Source organism: Macaca fascicularis, chromosome 17 (genome assembly GCF_037993035.2).
Source record: "Macaca fascicularis isolate 582-1 chromosome 17, T2T-MFA8v1.1".
NCBI lineage: Eukaryota > Metazoa > Chordata > Mammalia > Primates > Cercopithecidae > Macaca > Macaca fascicularis.
The window spans coordinates 64,190,809-64,207,110 of record NC_088391.1 but is presented as its reverse complement, the minus strand read 5'-3'; the positions used below and the strand labels follow the sequence as shown (position 1 = coordinate 64,207,110).

Below are 16,302 nucleotides of genomic sequence, written 5' to 3'. Positions count from 1 at the left end.
TCGGCTGGGTGTGGTGGCTCATGCCTGTAATCCTAGCAGTTTAGGAGGCTGAGGAAGAGTTTGAGACCAGCCGGAGCAACATGGCGAACCCCGTAACTACAAAAAAACACAAAAATCAACCAGGCATGGTGGCCTGTGCCTGTAGTCCCAGCTACTCAGGAGGCTGAGGTGGGAAGATCCCCCTGTGCCAGGGAGGTTGGGCCTGCGGTGAGCCATGATCATGCGACTCCAGACTGGGCAACAAAGAAAGGCTCTGTCAAAAGAAAAAGAAAGAAAAGAAAAGAACAGAAAAGAAAAAAGAAAAGAAAAGAAAGAAGGAAGGAAGGAAGGAAGGAAGGAAGGAAGGAAGGAAGGAAGGAAGGAAGGAAGGAAGGAAGGAAGGAAGGAAATAGATTTCAATGACAAAATCAATGAGCTTAAATAAATTGTCGACAAACATAGAACCCTGAACCAAATCATTAGAGAATAAATATTTTTCTGAAATACACATGAGAATTTTACAAAAATGAACCAAAAAACGATGTCCTAAACCCAGTTTTAACATATTTCAGGGAATCAGTACAGAGGGGCCATACTCTCAGATCACACTGTAATCAAGTTAGACATTAAACACAAAAATAAATAAGTTAAAAATCTAGGCCGGGTGTGGTGGCTCATGCCTGTAATCCCAGCACTTTGGGAGGCCAAGGCAGGCAGATGGCCTAAGCTCAGGAGTTCAAGACCACCTTGGGCAACACGGTGAAACCCCGTCTCTACTAAAATACAAAAAATTAGCCAGGCGTGGTGGTGGGCGCCTGTAGTCCCAGCTACTTGGGAGGCTGAGGCACAAGAATCGCTTGAGCCCCAGAGGCAGAGTTTGCAGTGAGCCAAGATTTTGCCACTGCACCCCGGCTTGGGCTACAGAGTGAGACTGTCTAAAAAAAAAAAAAGAAAGAAAAGTCCGTACAATTGGAAATTCAGGAACATACTCCCAAATAACTCATGAGATGCAGAAAACCTATATGGAAATTTCTAAAACACTTAGAACTGAAGAAGAATAAAAACATTGTAATCAAAGCAAAAACTTAAGGAGATACACATATCCTTAAAATATTTTCAATATATAAGAAGAAAGGAAAAAATAAAAGAACTTTTCAAAGTTTTGTACCAATTTGATAGAACACCGACAGCTTTGTTCATGCCCCCAGCCTCCTTCCCCTGCCCTAGGCTTCCAGGAAGAACACTCCATCACCCAAGGAAACCCAGATCTAGCAACTGATGATGCACTACTATATCATTATGTGGCATCGAAACACTGCCTGGCCCCAAAGTCACACTCCAAAGGTTTCTTGGCTTGCACTCACTCTGGGAAAGAAGAGAGAAAAAAAGGAAAATTAGGAAGATTTGAAAAAAACACACACACACACACAACAATATGAATGGATAGAGAACTGGGAAATGATTTTTCTTTGATCCTTAACTGAACCATCATCAATCTCTACCACAGTAAACCACGCATAACCACCCAGTTTCTAATTATGGAGCTGGTAAAAATGTGATGAATTGTATGCCACATCAGCCATAACTAGACTCCTCACATTGCCTGGATGACTGTGTCAGTTTAAGGTCCAGATTTGCTAAGCAGTGTGGCTTTAGAAAAATCTCTTAAATTATCTCAGTTTCCTCATTTAAATACCTCAGAAGTAAAATTACACTTCTCAAATATTTTATAGTGAGGATGAGATGATAAAAATAATATAGCACAGGGTCTTTTGGCTACTGCTGGCAGTTATTATTTCATATGTAGTATCTGCCTAAGAGAGGAACCTTATAAAGGAAGTTTTTAGAAAGCACTTGACCTCAGCCTGAATTGAAGGTATTTGGCATATCAGAAGGGAGACATCAAATAAAACACTGGTCCGTCTTAAAGGGAAGAAAGAAGAATCATCAAGGCAAACATCAACAGTGCCCAGAGAGCACTGTCCAGGATTCATCCTGTCTGGTAGTAATAGCTACACCACTCTGTCATGGACTGGATGAAGCAGGCCAGCAAACCACAGGCCTCTGCATCTGGCTGGTATTTTTCATAGGCAATCAGAAGGTGCCACCCTCTCGTCTACATTTGCCACAGTGTGGGAAAATCTAACAACAACAATCACGACTTTCTATTGAGGCACCACGTCCAAGAAGACCCAGCTAAAATATAAATGCTATTTGTGAAATAAGTTTGAGGTAGATAGTTTTGTTGCTGCTAATCTGAAAGAATGGGAAATACCATCATTGAGTTTTAAGGTGAGAAGTGAAGAATATCATACAGTGTATGAGTTTGGGCGTCAGACCTGGGTTCAAATTTCTACTTCTCATTCTAGTTGTGTGACCGTGGGCAAGTTACTTATGCATTTTGAGGCTATTATCTTATGTAAAAATTAGGAATAGGCTGGGCATGGTGGCTCACGCCTGTAATCCCAGCACTTTGGGAGGCAGAGGCGGGTGGATCACTTGAGGTCAGGAGTTCAAGACCAGCCTGGCCAACATGGTGAAACCCCGTCTCTGCAAAAAAAATACAAAAATTAGCTGGGCATGGTGGCATGCACCTGTACTTCCAGCTACTCGGGAGGTTGAAATGGGAGAATTGCTTGAACCCGGGAAGTGGAGGTTGCAATGAGCCAAGATTGTACCACTGCACTCCAGCCCATGTGACAGAATGAGAGCCTGTCTCAAAAAAAATAAAAATTATGAACAGTGTGGAACCCACTATGCATTAGATGAATGGTAGTAATTATTAATGAAAAGAAAAACAATTGATCTGGAGCAGAACAGACTTGAATGAGGAGCCTCTGCAGGAGACATGGCATCCACTGAAAGCATCATAAGGGCTCAGGATATGTACTGAGGAGCAGATGAGAAAGCAGAGAATATGAAGAAAGGAGTGGGACACAGAGGATTTATTTCTCCTCCTTGCCAGTACAGTCTCAGACCAGCGGGGAGAGAATGTTCTCCATTCAGAGTGAAGGCAGTTCAGGCCCAAGAGGATCTAGCCATGTAGCATTGCTGGTTAAACCCCTGTTCAATGAGCCCAGGCCTGCCTTGAGTCTTGACTGCCAGTGAAAAGCAAATGACTTCCTATTACATCCCTCATATTTCCCAGACAGCACCTACCTACTGAACACTACACATAAATTCCGGATGAAAGCAGGGCATCGGTTTCCCAGCCATGTAACTTTCCCAAACACTGCACACAAAGATTTATAGTCACGTTGGGCAGCCATGCAAAAGGTTGCATTATGTTCAGTAGTATTGCTTCTCATTTCAGGAGGATTTTGGTGGGGGACCTTTGAAGTGGGAGCTTGAATCATGCATCTGTAAATTCCTCATTTTCCACAGTTATTAAAACACCCGCCAGTGCCAGGGTATCCCATTGTTCATTCACTCCTTTGGCACGCCAGCCTGGGGGTAGATGCCAACCACACAACAGCCACAGAGACACAGACAAATAGTAGGTGAGGCGGGCCGGCGTCGTGGAGATGAGCGATTGCCTGCCAAAGGGACGCATGCTTGTGACTGACCGAACTGTTGCTTCTTAGAAATCTTTTAACTCCTTGTATGTGTTGAAAACTCCTCAGAGCTATGCAAGAAAACAAAAACAAAAACAAAACCATGGAAAGGAGCCAAGTTTATCAAGGGATGGCTTTCTGAATCCCATAAAGTTTCCATTTTAAATAATAATAAAAGCACTCTTACATCCTAAGATTAGCAAACATTTTCTTATTGTTTCTCATGTACTCTCTTGGACCTGGCCACAATCCATGGGTCAGGAAGACGGTTTCTGGTAGGGTCTCCTCAGATCGTGGTGGGAAGACATATATATAGCTTAGGAGATCAAGCCTGGCCACAGAAATGTAAGTTAGAACCAGAACAACGTGTTTGCTTTAGTTGCGTCTTTTCTTTGCAGTATAAAGCACCTTATATAAAGTACTTTGTTCCCATGTACCCCAGATATCCACTAATAATTATCATTGTAATGCTTTAATAGTCATTTTCCCACCCAGAGAATTCAAAACTTTTCACCTAAATGATGTCCTTTTTCTTTAAAATATCCTTATGAAATAGCGAGAGGAAAGTTATTACTATCTCATTCTAACACACAAATAAAATGAAGCCAAAACCTAGACATTTATAGAGGGCATAGCCAGAAACTAATAAAACTAATTTTTAGTTGTAGCTTGTGGAATCACTTTTATTAGGCCCATACCTGCTAACTCGCCCATTATCATCTTCTTTCAGTAACCTAACCAGGACAAACTGACCGCCCTGGCTTGAACTCGCCCATTATCATCTTCTTTCAGTAACCTAACCAGGACAAACTGACCTCCCTGGCTTGAACCACGGAAGTGACTACGCGGAGGCAGCATTCCTTCCAGGAAGGGTCAGCAGACATGTTATCTGTCACCAAAATGTAGTTCTTAACAGAAAGATGGAATCGTCTTTTAAAAAGCCGATCAAGACATGCCTGAATTGTCTGATACAGAGTTACCCAACATCAGCATTATTGACATTCTGGATGATTCTTTAGGGTGGTGACCATCCGGTGCACTTCAGGATGTTTAGCAGAATCCTTGGCTTCTACTCACCAGATAGGTGCCAGCAGCACCCTTCAGTAGGATGACAAAAAATGTCTCCAGACATTGCCAAACGTTCCCTGGAGAGGGAGGAGGAGGTGGGTAAAACCATCTCCTGTTGAGGACTACTGGCCTCATCAATCCAAACAAGTAACAGTTAAACACTATCCTCAGCCTGGTACTGGGACAGCCAGAGGCTAGAGGCTAATAAATAACATAGTGCTTGCCTTCATGAGACTGGAAGTGAAGGTGGAGTTTACATTCACAGAAAGAATTGGGAGGTTAGGAGTGAAGAGTCAAAATTTGCCTAGGAATTTCCGAGATGGGAAAATCACAGTGGATCAGAGCAGACCTCATGGAGGAGACGGGCTTTGAATTAGACCTTGAAAAACAGATAGACTTTGAAAACATTCAAATATGGGAAAATTTCTGAAGGGAAAACATGATGAACAAGGATCTGAATGGCAAAAGAAGAGCAGATGGTCTAAGCAGATGCTGGAGAGTGATCTCCTTCTGACGGATCAATGTCAACAGTTTGTTAGTTGCACTGTTAGAAGAGATAGAGGACAGGTTTTGGCCTGGCACGGTAGCTCACGCCTGTAATCTCAGGCACTTCGGGAGGCCAAGGCGAGCGGATTGCCTGAGCTCAGGAGTTCAAAACCAGCCTGGGCAATGTGGCAAAACCCTGTCTCTACTAAAAATACAAAATATTAGCCAGGCATGGTAGTGGGCGCCTGTAATCTCAGCCACTTGGGAGGCTGAGGCATGAGAATCGCTTGAACCCAGGAGGCAGAGGTTGCAGTGAGCTGAAATCGCACCATTGCACTCCAGCCTGGGCAACAGAACATGACTCTGTCTCAAAAAAAGAAGAAGATATAGAGAATGGGTTTTCATATTACTTGACGCAATGAAGCTAGCAGTAATAGTAAGTATGGTGGGTGGCAAAAATCAATCTCAAAAAAAATCTTAAGCACCTGGAGCAACGTATTGAATTTAATAAAATATTATTTCACTGAAACAAATGTTAAGGTCTGTGTTTGCATCCAAAAAACCCACCTGAAGAAACGGAGTACAGAGGTAACAAGGCATAGCAAAAGCAAATGTGAAAAAAAAAATTAGGGATTTCATCAATGGTATATTTAATGGAAGTATATAAGTATAAAATATACAGTTTTATATATAGTCCCTGACACCCTAAAATATGTAAAAAATATGCAGTTTTATATATAGTCCCTGATACCCTAAAATATGTGGAACTCTACATTCCATTAATAGAAATACAGTATCTAGACTGGCACAGTGGCTCACACGTGTAACCTCAGCACTTTAGGAGTCTGAAGCAGAGGATCACTTGGGCTCAGGAGTTTGAGAGCAAGCAGGGCAACACAGCAAGACCCCATCTTTACAAAAAATTTGTTTAATTTGCCAGATGTGGTGGTGTGCACCTGTAGTCCTGTAGGTGGGAAGGCTAAGGCAGGAGGATGCTTGGACCAGGGAGTTTAAGGCTACAGTGAGCTATGATTGCACCACTGCACTTCTGCCTATATGACAGAGTGATTGTCAACTCTGTTCAAAGAAGGAAGGAAGGAAGGAAGGAAGGAAGGAAGGAAGGAAGGAAGGAAGGAGAGAAAGAAAGAAAGAAAGAGAGAGAGAAAGAAAGAAAAAAGAAAGAGGAAAGAGAGAGAGAGAAAGAGAGAAAGAAAGAAAGAAAGAAAGAGAAAGAAAAAGAAAGAAGGAAAGAAAGAAAGAAAGAAAAAGAAAGAAGGAAAGAAAGAAGGAAAGAAAGAAAGAAAGAAAGAAAGAAAGAAAGAAAGAAAGAAAGAAAGAAAGAAAGAAAGAAAGAAAGAAAGAAAGAAAGAAAGAAAGAAGGAAGGAAAGAGGGAAAGGGGGAAGGGAGAGAGAGAGAAGGAGGGAGGGAAGGAAGGAAGGAAGGAAGGAAGGAAGGAAGGAAGGAAGGAAAAAAGAAAAGGAAGAAAGACATATAACATCTAGAGTGAGGGAGGTGACAGTCCTTCTAAACATTACAGTTAGTACCCACAAGTGGGTTACTGTATTCAGTTCTCTGTAGAGCTTACAGACAAACTGGAACATAACAAAAGAATGGCAACCCCAGTGAGGAAGAAGTTTGGAATCAGGCCATGTGAGGAACTTTCAATCAAGAGACAAGGAAAACCTGTAAACATGATAACTATTTTTGCATATTTTAAGGACTTCAGTGGTAGGGATAGAATTAAGAACCAGTAACCAGGCTAGGTGTGGCAGCTCACACGTTTAACTCCATCATTTGGGGAGGCCCAGGCTCAAGGATTGCTTGAGTTCAGGGTTTCAAGACCAGCCTGGACAACATAAAGGGACTCCATCGTTACAAAAAGTTAAAAATTAGTGGTGGCACAGACCTGTAGTCCCAGCTACAGGCGGAAGGATTGCTTGAGCCTAGCAGGTCAAGGCTGCAGTGAGCAGAGATCGTGGCATTGTATTCCAGCCTGGGAAACAGAGTAAGACCCTGTCTCAAAAAAGAAAAAATCAGTAAGCAGAAGGTATAGAAAATCAACTTTTGAATCATACATAAAAAATAACTTCCCTATGATTAAATTTGCCCCAAGATATTCCCCTCAAGAGGAAGTGGGTTACCACTAGAGAAGGTTCTTTAACATAAGCCAGATGGAGATGGCCACTGAACAAGAAACTTAATATCTCTGTAAGTGGGTATAGTGGTGTCTGCCTGTAGCTCCTGAGGCTCAGGAGGCTGAAGTGGGAGAAGTTTGAGACCAGACTGGTCAATATAGCAAGATCCCATCTCTAAAATAATTTTTTAAAATAAAATAAAAAGCGGCCGGGCACAGTGGCCCATGCCTGTAATCCCAGGACTTTGGGAGGCTGAGGTGTTTGGATCACTTGAGCCCAGGAACTCAATGCTGCAGTAAGCCCTGATTGCACCACTGAACTCCAGCTTGGACAACAGAGCAAGACCCTCTCTCAAAAAAAAAAAAATGCTTTAAATCTCTATATAAACTTCTATTTCTTCTATCTATAATTAAAAGTAAGAACAAAGAACTTTATGAGATAATGATGCATGGCAAGAGCTTAGCAACTAGAAGGTACCTCAGTAAATTGCATCTATTATTTTAATCTGTTTTCTATAACCTACTCCCTACCCCACTATCACAGAGCTGCAGATAGACCAACTGATGTCTGGAGTTTCCAGTAATCTTTCACTATTTTTGGAAGGAGAATCAGCATCTAGGACACATGGTGATGGGATAAGTCTAGAACTCCAACTTCATAGTTAGGGAGGTTAGGAAAGAGGTGTCATGACATTTACTGCTTTCATGATATTATAACCACACAGTATAACCCGCTTCCTGCATTTCCCAACTTACTTCTTTGAGTGAAGCCTTTTGCAACCACTTGTCTTCCGCTGACTTGTGAGAGCATGTGCATTGCAGGCCATACTAGGAGAATGAGGGGGACTTCCCACCATCCTCGTTTTGTGTGGCTTTTACAGCAGGTGTCAGCTATATTAACATCATAGCAAATGTCCTGAATCTTTCTTCACATCAAGATCTGATGTGGGTCTAATCATGAAAGACTAAAATACTACTCAGAATCTCAGAATAACCATGGCAAGAAAAAACAAGGCAATTCGTCTTTGATGTGTGGTCTATATGAAATTATCATGCTAGTTAACAGCAAAATCCTTCCTTTGGTGGGAAAATTGCCAAATTGTCATCTGGAACTGGCATAAGATGTTAGGCTTTCTTCTGAACATGTGTGGGAGCAGACTTCAGTATCTTTACTAGAAATTAGAAAAGACTGACATCCCAGCCTGGCTTGCCACCAGTCCCTTTAATATATTATGTATTCAAGTGCAGGACCAGGACTAGGGACAGGTTCAGTGAGGCATCTAGAGCATAATTCTGTGGAGGTGCTCATCCCAGGCTGGCAAGACCCTGGAACTGAGGATCTCAGGTACCCTGCACATCCCCTTTGCCTCGCCCTACTCCCAGCCCTGTCTAGTCAAATGGGTATAGACCTTGCATTTTTTTCAAATATTTGCCTTTAATTGTCCTGGTTCTCCAATTTAAATGCCCTACTTCTCTCCTACTCATTCTTTAAAACTGAATTCAAATGCTACCTTCTTTTGAAAGCCCTCCATGGCTGTTGTAGCTGACTGCTACCTCACCCTCTGCAGAATTCCCACTTACACCTCCCTGGAGCTCCCTTGAGGCACATTAAACTCTTTACTTTGTTTCTTTTTATTTCATTTTCTTTTATTTATTTTATTTTATTTTATTATTTTTTGAGGCAGAGTCTCGCTCTGTTGCCCAGGCAGGAGTACAATGGCAGAAGTTGCAGTGAGCAACCCAAGTTCAAGCGATTCTCCTGCTTCAGCCTCCTGAGTAGCTGGGATTACAGGCACGTGCCACCACGCCCAGCTAATTTTTGTATTTTTAGTAAAGATGGGGTTTCACCATGTTGGCCAGGCTGGTCTCAAACTCCTGACCTCAAGTGATCTGCCCACTCAGCTTCCTAAAGCACTGGGATTATAGGCATGAGCCACCACGCTTGGCCTCTTTACCATGTTCCTTATTACTTACACATTTACCTGTGACAGGCTGTTAGTTTCCTGCTCTGCTGTATACCTTCCCTTTCACTTTGGTAACAAAACCTTGATAAATAGATGGATACATCTACTTAGCTAAAAGACTATATTTTAAGCCTCTCTTGAAGCTAGGAGTGGCCATATGATTAACTAAATCTTGGCCGTGCAGTTATAATGGAGTATAGATTTCCTCAAAAATCTCAGTGTAAGGTAAAGGGTATACCCTTCTCCTTCCCCTTTCTATTTCTTTGTGTATGGAAAGTGGATGTGATGGCTGGACTTCCAGCAGCCATCTTAAATCACAAGGTCAATGTCCTCACTAGGCAGGTGGAGAGGAAAGCTGGCAGATCCCGAAACACTGACGACACTGGGAGTCTTTACACAAGCTCTAGACTGCCTCCCTCCAAACTTCTTTTACAAGGAAGAAAAATAAACCAGCATCATTGAAACCACTGTTACTTTTTGCTTTCTGACACGTGCACCCAAACTTAATTCTAATTAATATAAAATTTGATACCAAAAGAGAGCTACTGCATTAGCTAAAATGTAGGATTCACTTAAAGGAGGTATCTGAGTGACATACAAAAGGTAAAACTATGATACTATGATTGAATCTGTAAATAATCACTACATTCTAGCCTGAGCAACATAGCAAGACATCATCTCTCGGAGGGGGAAAAAAAAAACTATTGCAGACTAGGGATCTGGTGATCCTAGTAAAAACATTGACTAGCAGAGCATTCAAAGGTGCCAACCAAGGCTGTGGCATTAGTGAAAATAGTAGGAAAGTTTTAGAAGGGTGGTGTGTTTTGGCTAGTTCTGATACTTTCAACAAAATCCTACACAAAAGAGATAAACCTAGGCTAGAGCTAGTAGTCTGCCAGCACAGTGGAAGGAAATGCAATTTTGCTAAGATGCCACAGCCAGCAGCTAGGTTAACAGGTCTAATGTGGAACATTTTCAGGCTGAAAAAACTGACTACATCCTTACTTCAAAATGAAACTCTTGTGAGCCACAGCCAGTGGCAAGAGCACAAGCCACATTTATAAGATATAAGACGATGACCCCACACCTTGTCCAAGTCTTCCCTTCCAGAATTTTCTGTAAAACAAGGAAGCAGTAAATTTGCAAAGATCCCCATGCCTATTTTTCAAATCATCTCAAGTTAATTTGGGGGAGGAGAAGTTTTCAAAGCACAAATGCCGGTGTGTAATAAACTAGAGATTCTAGGCTCAAAAATTATATGAAAACAGGACCTCTTGTTCTGGTTATTCACATATAGGATAGAAAAACAGCAACTAGATTGGAAGCCCCTCAGGTTTTTAGGGAACCGTGTTGCCAATGAAATTCCAAGCCTGGCATCATGATGGTGCAATCCCTACAACAATCCAAGTCTCCAAATTTACACCAAAAAGAGGTGGGTATGAATGCAGACCCCAAGAAAAGTGTACTTTATAATGCTCACCTTGGAAAGACCATAGAGGAGAAGGGACCAGAAAGAGTGTCTGAGAAGGTAAAGCCAATGACCACCAAGGACAACAGCCATGATAATAACTCCACTGCCTAGACTAGAGTCTTCACTGTTCTGGCTTCTGGCTCAGCATCATTTAAAAGTTGCTATGGCCTTCAAATCTTTGATTTTTCTCCTTTTCTGCATGGATGCTGATATGGTTTGGCTGTGTCCCCACCCAAATCTCATCTTGAATTATAGCTCCCACAATTCCCACATGTTGTGGGAGGGACCCAGTGGGAGATAATTGAATCATAGGGGTGGTTTCCCCTATCCTGTTGTGAATAAGTCTCATGAGATCTGATGGTTTTATAAAGGGAACCCCCTTTTGCTTGGCTCTCATTCTCTCTCTTGCCTGCCACCATGTAAGACGTGCCTTTTGCCTACCACCTTCTACCACGATGTGAGGCCTCCCCAACCATGCAGAACTCTGAATCCATTAAAGCTCTTTTTCCTTATAAATTACTCAGTCTTGGGCATGTCTTTATCAGCAGCATGAGAACAGACTAATACAGATGCTATATTGCAGTCACTATGTTCCTACTGTACCATTGAATATTAGTGTGATGGGCAGATAATTTTTGGCCAAACCATGATGATCCACACTGGGATCTGACGGAGCCAAATGCACAACATGCAGAGATCTTTAACCTTGAGCTGGAGATTCTAACTGCATTGCACTTCGGGGTGCCTGCATTGGGAAGGGTGCAGGGTCCTGTGTGAGAAGAAAGATGTAAGTGAGTATTTGGGGAATCAGTGGAACAGGCTGGAGGAGACTGATAGATTCTGACTCACTCTTTCTTTTTGTAGCAGCTGAGGTTTTTTTTAGCTGGGTATGTTACCTATTGAACAAGCAGTGGAAAAACACTTGATTTTTTTTAAGACTAGTTAAGTGCAGTAATGAGAAGTGGGGAAAGAATAGAACAAGGTCGATCTGTCACTGACTGGGAACAATCAAATGAGATAACTCACTACCTTATGAACAGCCACAGTTGAAAATTTTTATTAGAATAATGCTTTAGGAAGATTACTCTAGCAACATCAGATACTCTTCATTAAAGGAAGGAGAGACTAAAAGGACAGATTCTAGCTAGAAAGGTTGCAACATTCAAAGAAGAATGAATGAGACCTAAACAAAGCTGGACACAAAATGAAAAAGGGTCATGGGGACAGAGACTTGCAAAGGTTGATGCTGCTCGATTTGGTGCTGAGGAAAGGAAAATGCAAAATATGACTCCATGGTCCCACTTCAATGTCCAGTGAGTGGTCATGTCACAGAAACAGGGAAACAAAATGAACAGCAAGACCAAACCAAACAAAATAAGCTCTAGTGTGAATATACTAAGTGTGAGCTGCTGGCAAGACACCCAGGTTGGTTTCTGACACGTATTTAAGAGTCATTGAGGACAGAGAGGCGTAGACTGCAGACTGGAAAATTATCTGCCAAGGATAATAATTAGAGACGTCGAAAGGATCATCATGAGAAAGTTGTTAGAAAGAGTAGAAGGCCAAGAACTGCTTACCAAGATTGAGAAATGTATTTTCAGAAGATATTTCCTGTTTGACCAGTCAAGTCTGGAAGTGTGGTTCTCACAGTGTGGTCCCTAGATCTATAGCCTCACCATCATATGGTGTTACAGACTGAATTTTGTCCCCCTCAAAATTTATATGTTGAAGTCCTAGCCGCCAGTACGTCAGAATATGACCGTATTTGGAGACAGGGCCTTCAAAGAAATGATTAAGTTAATATGAGGTCAGTAGAGTGGGCCCTAATCCAATATGACTGGTTTCCTCATAAGAAGAGGATATTTGAATACCCAGAAGAGACACCAGGGATGCATATGTGCCCAGACAGATGACTTTATGAAGAGACAGCCATCTGCAAGCCAGGGAGAGGGGCCTCCTGGAAACCAACACTGCTAGCACCTTGATCTAGGACTTTGAGCCTCTAGAACTATGAGATAATAAAGTTCTGCTGTTTGAGCCGCCCAGTGTACAGTATTTTGTTATGGCAGCCCTAGCCAACTAAAACATATGGGAACTTATAAGAAACTTGTGAAGAACTTGTAAACTCTCAGGGCTCATCCAGAATCAGAAACTACTGGGGATGAGGCCCAGCAATCTGTATTCTAACAAACCCCAAGAGTGATTCTAATGCACTGCTAAATTTGAGAACCACTGGTCAAGAATATTATGGCTCAAGAACAGAGGGAGTTAAAGTAAATAATATATTTTTCTTTTACCCAGAGTTGTCATATTCTTTTTTAAAGAATTATTTGTGGCTCATTCCTGTAATCCCAGCACTTTGGAAGGCCAAGGCAAGAGGATTGCTTGAGCCCAGAAATTTGAGACCAGCCTGGGCAACATGGCAAGACCCTGTCTCTACAAAAATAAATAAAAATGAGCTGGGCATGGTGGTAAGCACCTGTAGTCCCAGCTACTCAGGAGGCTGAGGCAGGAGGATCACTTGAGCCTGGGAGGTGAAGGCTACAGTGAGCTGTGATTGTACCAGTGTGCTCCAGCCTGGGTGACAGAGACCCTGTCTCAAAAATAAAAAAATTAAAAAATAAAGGAAAAAGACATCTTTAAGCAGAAATAAGCAGTAAGAGTGTCTTAATCAGCTTCAGTTTTCATTAAAATTAATTGTAGTAATAACATCAGTATCAACAAAAGCATTCATTATGTATGTGGCTACTGGCTCCCATACTAGAGAGTTCCCAAATTTTAGGATGCCAAAGAAACGCTTTTTAAAAATGCAGTTTACAACCCTTCGAGTCTACTGGTCAGCATGGTGTCCAGGACTTAAACATCTTTAACAAATATCACATAACTCTGATGCAGATGTTAGTAAAACACAAATTGCTTTTATCTTATTCATTCAAGTAGTAGAAGGAATAGAACTGCTCTCTAGATAAGTTGAAGCAGTTATAGAGATCAAGTAAGGAAATCCGAATGGCTCAGAAAGAATCTTCAAAATGCTATTTCAATTAAGCCTTAGTCTTCTCAAACAACTTTTTCTCCAGTTACTCCAGGTGATGATAATTGCAGAGACTCTGTAAAGCCAGTCATTCATCCTGGGAATAGTGACTTCAGAGGCTGAAATTTTAGGTAGCAGGTTCTGACTCATGTTCCTCAAATTCTCTCACTACTTTCAGATGTCACAATTTTTGGTTCTAGTTGCATCTGAAGAAGCCACATCAAGGCAGGTCACTACTGGTAACATCAAACACATTTGATTTTTTTGGATTTCAATCCTAGGCCACTTCCTGTTCTCCAAATAAGGAGAGTCTGTCATCTTCCTCAGTACTCTACTGTAATAAGATACAGAATTTCACTCTTTTTTTTTTTTTTTTTTTTTTTCTTTTTTTTTGAGACGGAGTCTTGCTCTGCCGCCCAGGTTGGGGTGCAGTGGCCGGATCTCAGCTCACTGCAAGCTCCGCCTCCCAGGTTTACGCCATTCTCCTGCCTCAGCCTCCCGAGTAGCTGGGACTACAGGCGCCCGCCACCTCACCCGGCTACTTTTTTGTATTTTTTAGTAGAGACGGGGTTTCACCGTGTTAGCCAGGATGGTCTCGATCTCCTGACCTCGTGATCCGCCCGTCTCGGCCTCCCAAAGTGCTGGGATTACAGGCTTGAGCCACCGCGCCCGGCCAGAATTTCACTCTTTCACCCACTGCCATCATATCACATAACACTAGAGGAAATGCTCCATTTTATCACAAACCAAGTGTAAAGCTTATGCTCAAATATAGAATTAAGTCATGCGACATTTGGGGCTAAAAAATGTCACTTATATTGAAGATATTTGAAATATCACGTACTCTCCATATGGCTATAGGTAAATCAGTAAAAAAATATTCATTAATAACTTAAATAAGCAGACCCAGACTGGGCATGGTGGTTCACGTCTGTAACCCAGCACTTTGGGAGGCTGAGGTGGGTGGATCACTTGCGGTCAGGAGTTCAAGACCAGCCCGGCCAACATGGTGAAACCCCGTCTCTACTAAAAATACAAAACTTGGCGGGGTTTGGTGGTGGATGCCTGTAATCCCAGCTACTCGGGAGGGCAAGGCAGAGGCTTCAGTGAGCTGAGATCGCACCACTGCACTCCAGCCTGGGCGACAGAGCAAGACCCCATCTCAAAAAACAAAACAAACAAACAAAAAACAAGACGACCCAATCTTTTATCGGTGACAGTTCAATTCTATTTTGTCTCTCCTAAGCAGTGAATTCTAGTTACTTACTCAGTTTTTCAGATCTTATAGTCAAACCATTCTTGTTGAAACATTGAATCACTTTAAACTTGCTTTCTGTAACCACCCTCCCACAGATGAAGTTTCTATTCAAAACTTCCAATGTTATAAGGCAGAGCTACTAAGGCAGGAGAATCCTCCCTCATCTCCAGGGGAACGTGACCACAGGCCTTCCTTCCTGAGAAAAAGAGGCTTCCCATGGCCCAAATAGCCAGGTGCGGTGGTGATAGTGGTGCATTTTTTTGTGACCTATGTGAATCCAACGTGGAAACCTGAAATGAAATATTAAATATTAACAGAAACTAACTTGAAGATTTTAAGGAGTTTGGGTTCGTTTAGACAAGTAGATAAAAATGATGAAATCAGCTCAGAAACAAACAAGAGGATTAAAATTACAAAGGAGAAGAAAGGAGAAGCCAAGGAGGACTATGATTCACCCAGTTTACCGCTTTATTAAAAGTCTCTTTGTTGAAAACCAGAGCTGGCCCTTTTTGAAAACCACACAGGTTTCATCTTCGACCACGCTCTGCGGTTAAGGGAGAGTCACGTGAAACTGCGTTATGGGCACCCATGCTGGGTGGAGTCGTCGTGAAGCCAAGTCTCACAGCCGGTGGCTGGGCCTCATGTCATGAACTTGACCCCTAAGCCACACAAGGCTAACCTTTTTATCTCAATCTATCTGTGTCCCTCTGCAACTCTCCCTGTCAGCCCTCCCTGCCCCTTCTGAAGGACGTGCCACCTCTCCACGGTCCTGGTCCCATTTTGAGTAGCTGATTCTCTTACCTTGCCTGGGTGCCACTGGGCTTCCTACTGACTCTGTTCAGGGCAGCTTGCAGGTCCACGTCCTGCAAAAGGAGGAGGCTTGTGGGTGCTTGAACACCTGTTCACCGGAACTGCTAAAGCTAAAGCCCCTTCCAATCTAGTTTCCGTGAGGAATACTTATTCTTCCTATTATGATGACTTTGACTTTACTCCTTGAGAAATAATGACCCTAGCCTTATCTTGTCACAGTACACTCACCTTTTCCTGGCCTGGCTTCGTCGTGACAAAGGGTCTCACACTAAGAGACACCACCTCTGCCTGAGCCATCCCAGCGAGTGACACCATTGTCACTTACTACCTTCCTTCTGTCGAGTTTCTTCCTGGACTTTGGGAGTGAGAAGATATCTGTGAAACACCCAGAATTCCAGAGGGAGCCACTTCCCTTACCATTGAAAAGCCAGCCATCTATTATGAAATAGGAGTCCCGCAGCGGTAGACCTGGTGAAGGGCTTGACCTGATTGCTGGTGACAGGAGGACCACTGCTCCCAAGGCAGGGAGGAAGAGGTGAGGGTAGC

General features: G+C 42.5%; 1 long non-coding RNA gene across 1 annotated transcript; it reads right to left on the bottom strand.

Annotated features, from left to right (window-relative positions):
• Window positions 1-6,778: 6,778 nt before the first annotated feature.
• Window positions 6,779-15,786, bottom strand: LOC135968049 (uncharacterized). Its single transcript, XR_010582478.1, has 2 exons — window positions 15,748-15,786; window positions 6,779-7,101 (listed from the first exon to the last, which is right to left on the bottom strand). It is a non-coding gene; the product is annotated as an uncharacterized lncRNA (long non-coding RNA).
• Between the last annotated feature and the right edge of the window lie 516 nt (window positions 15,787-16,302).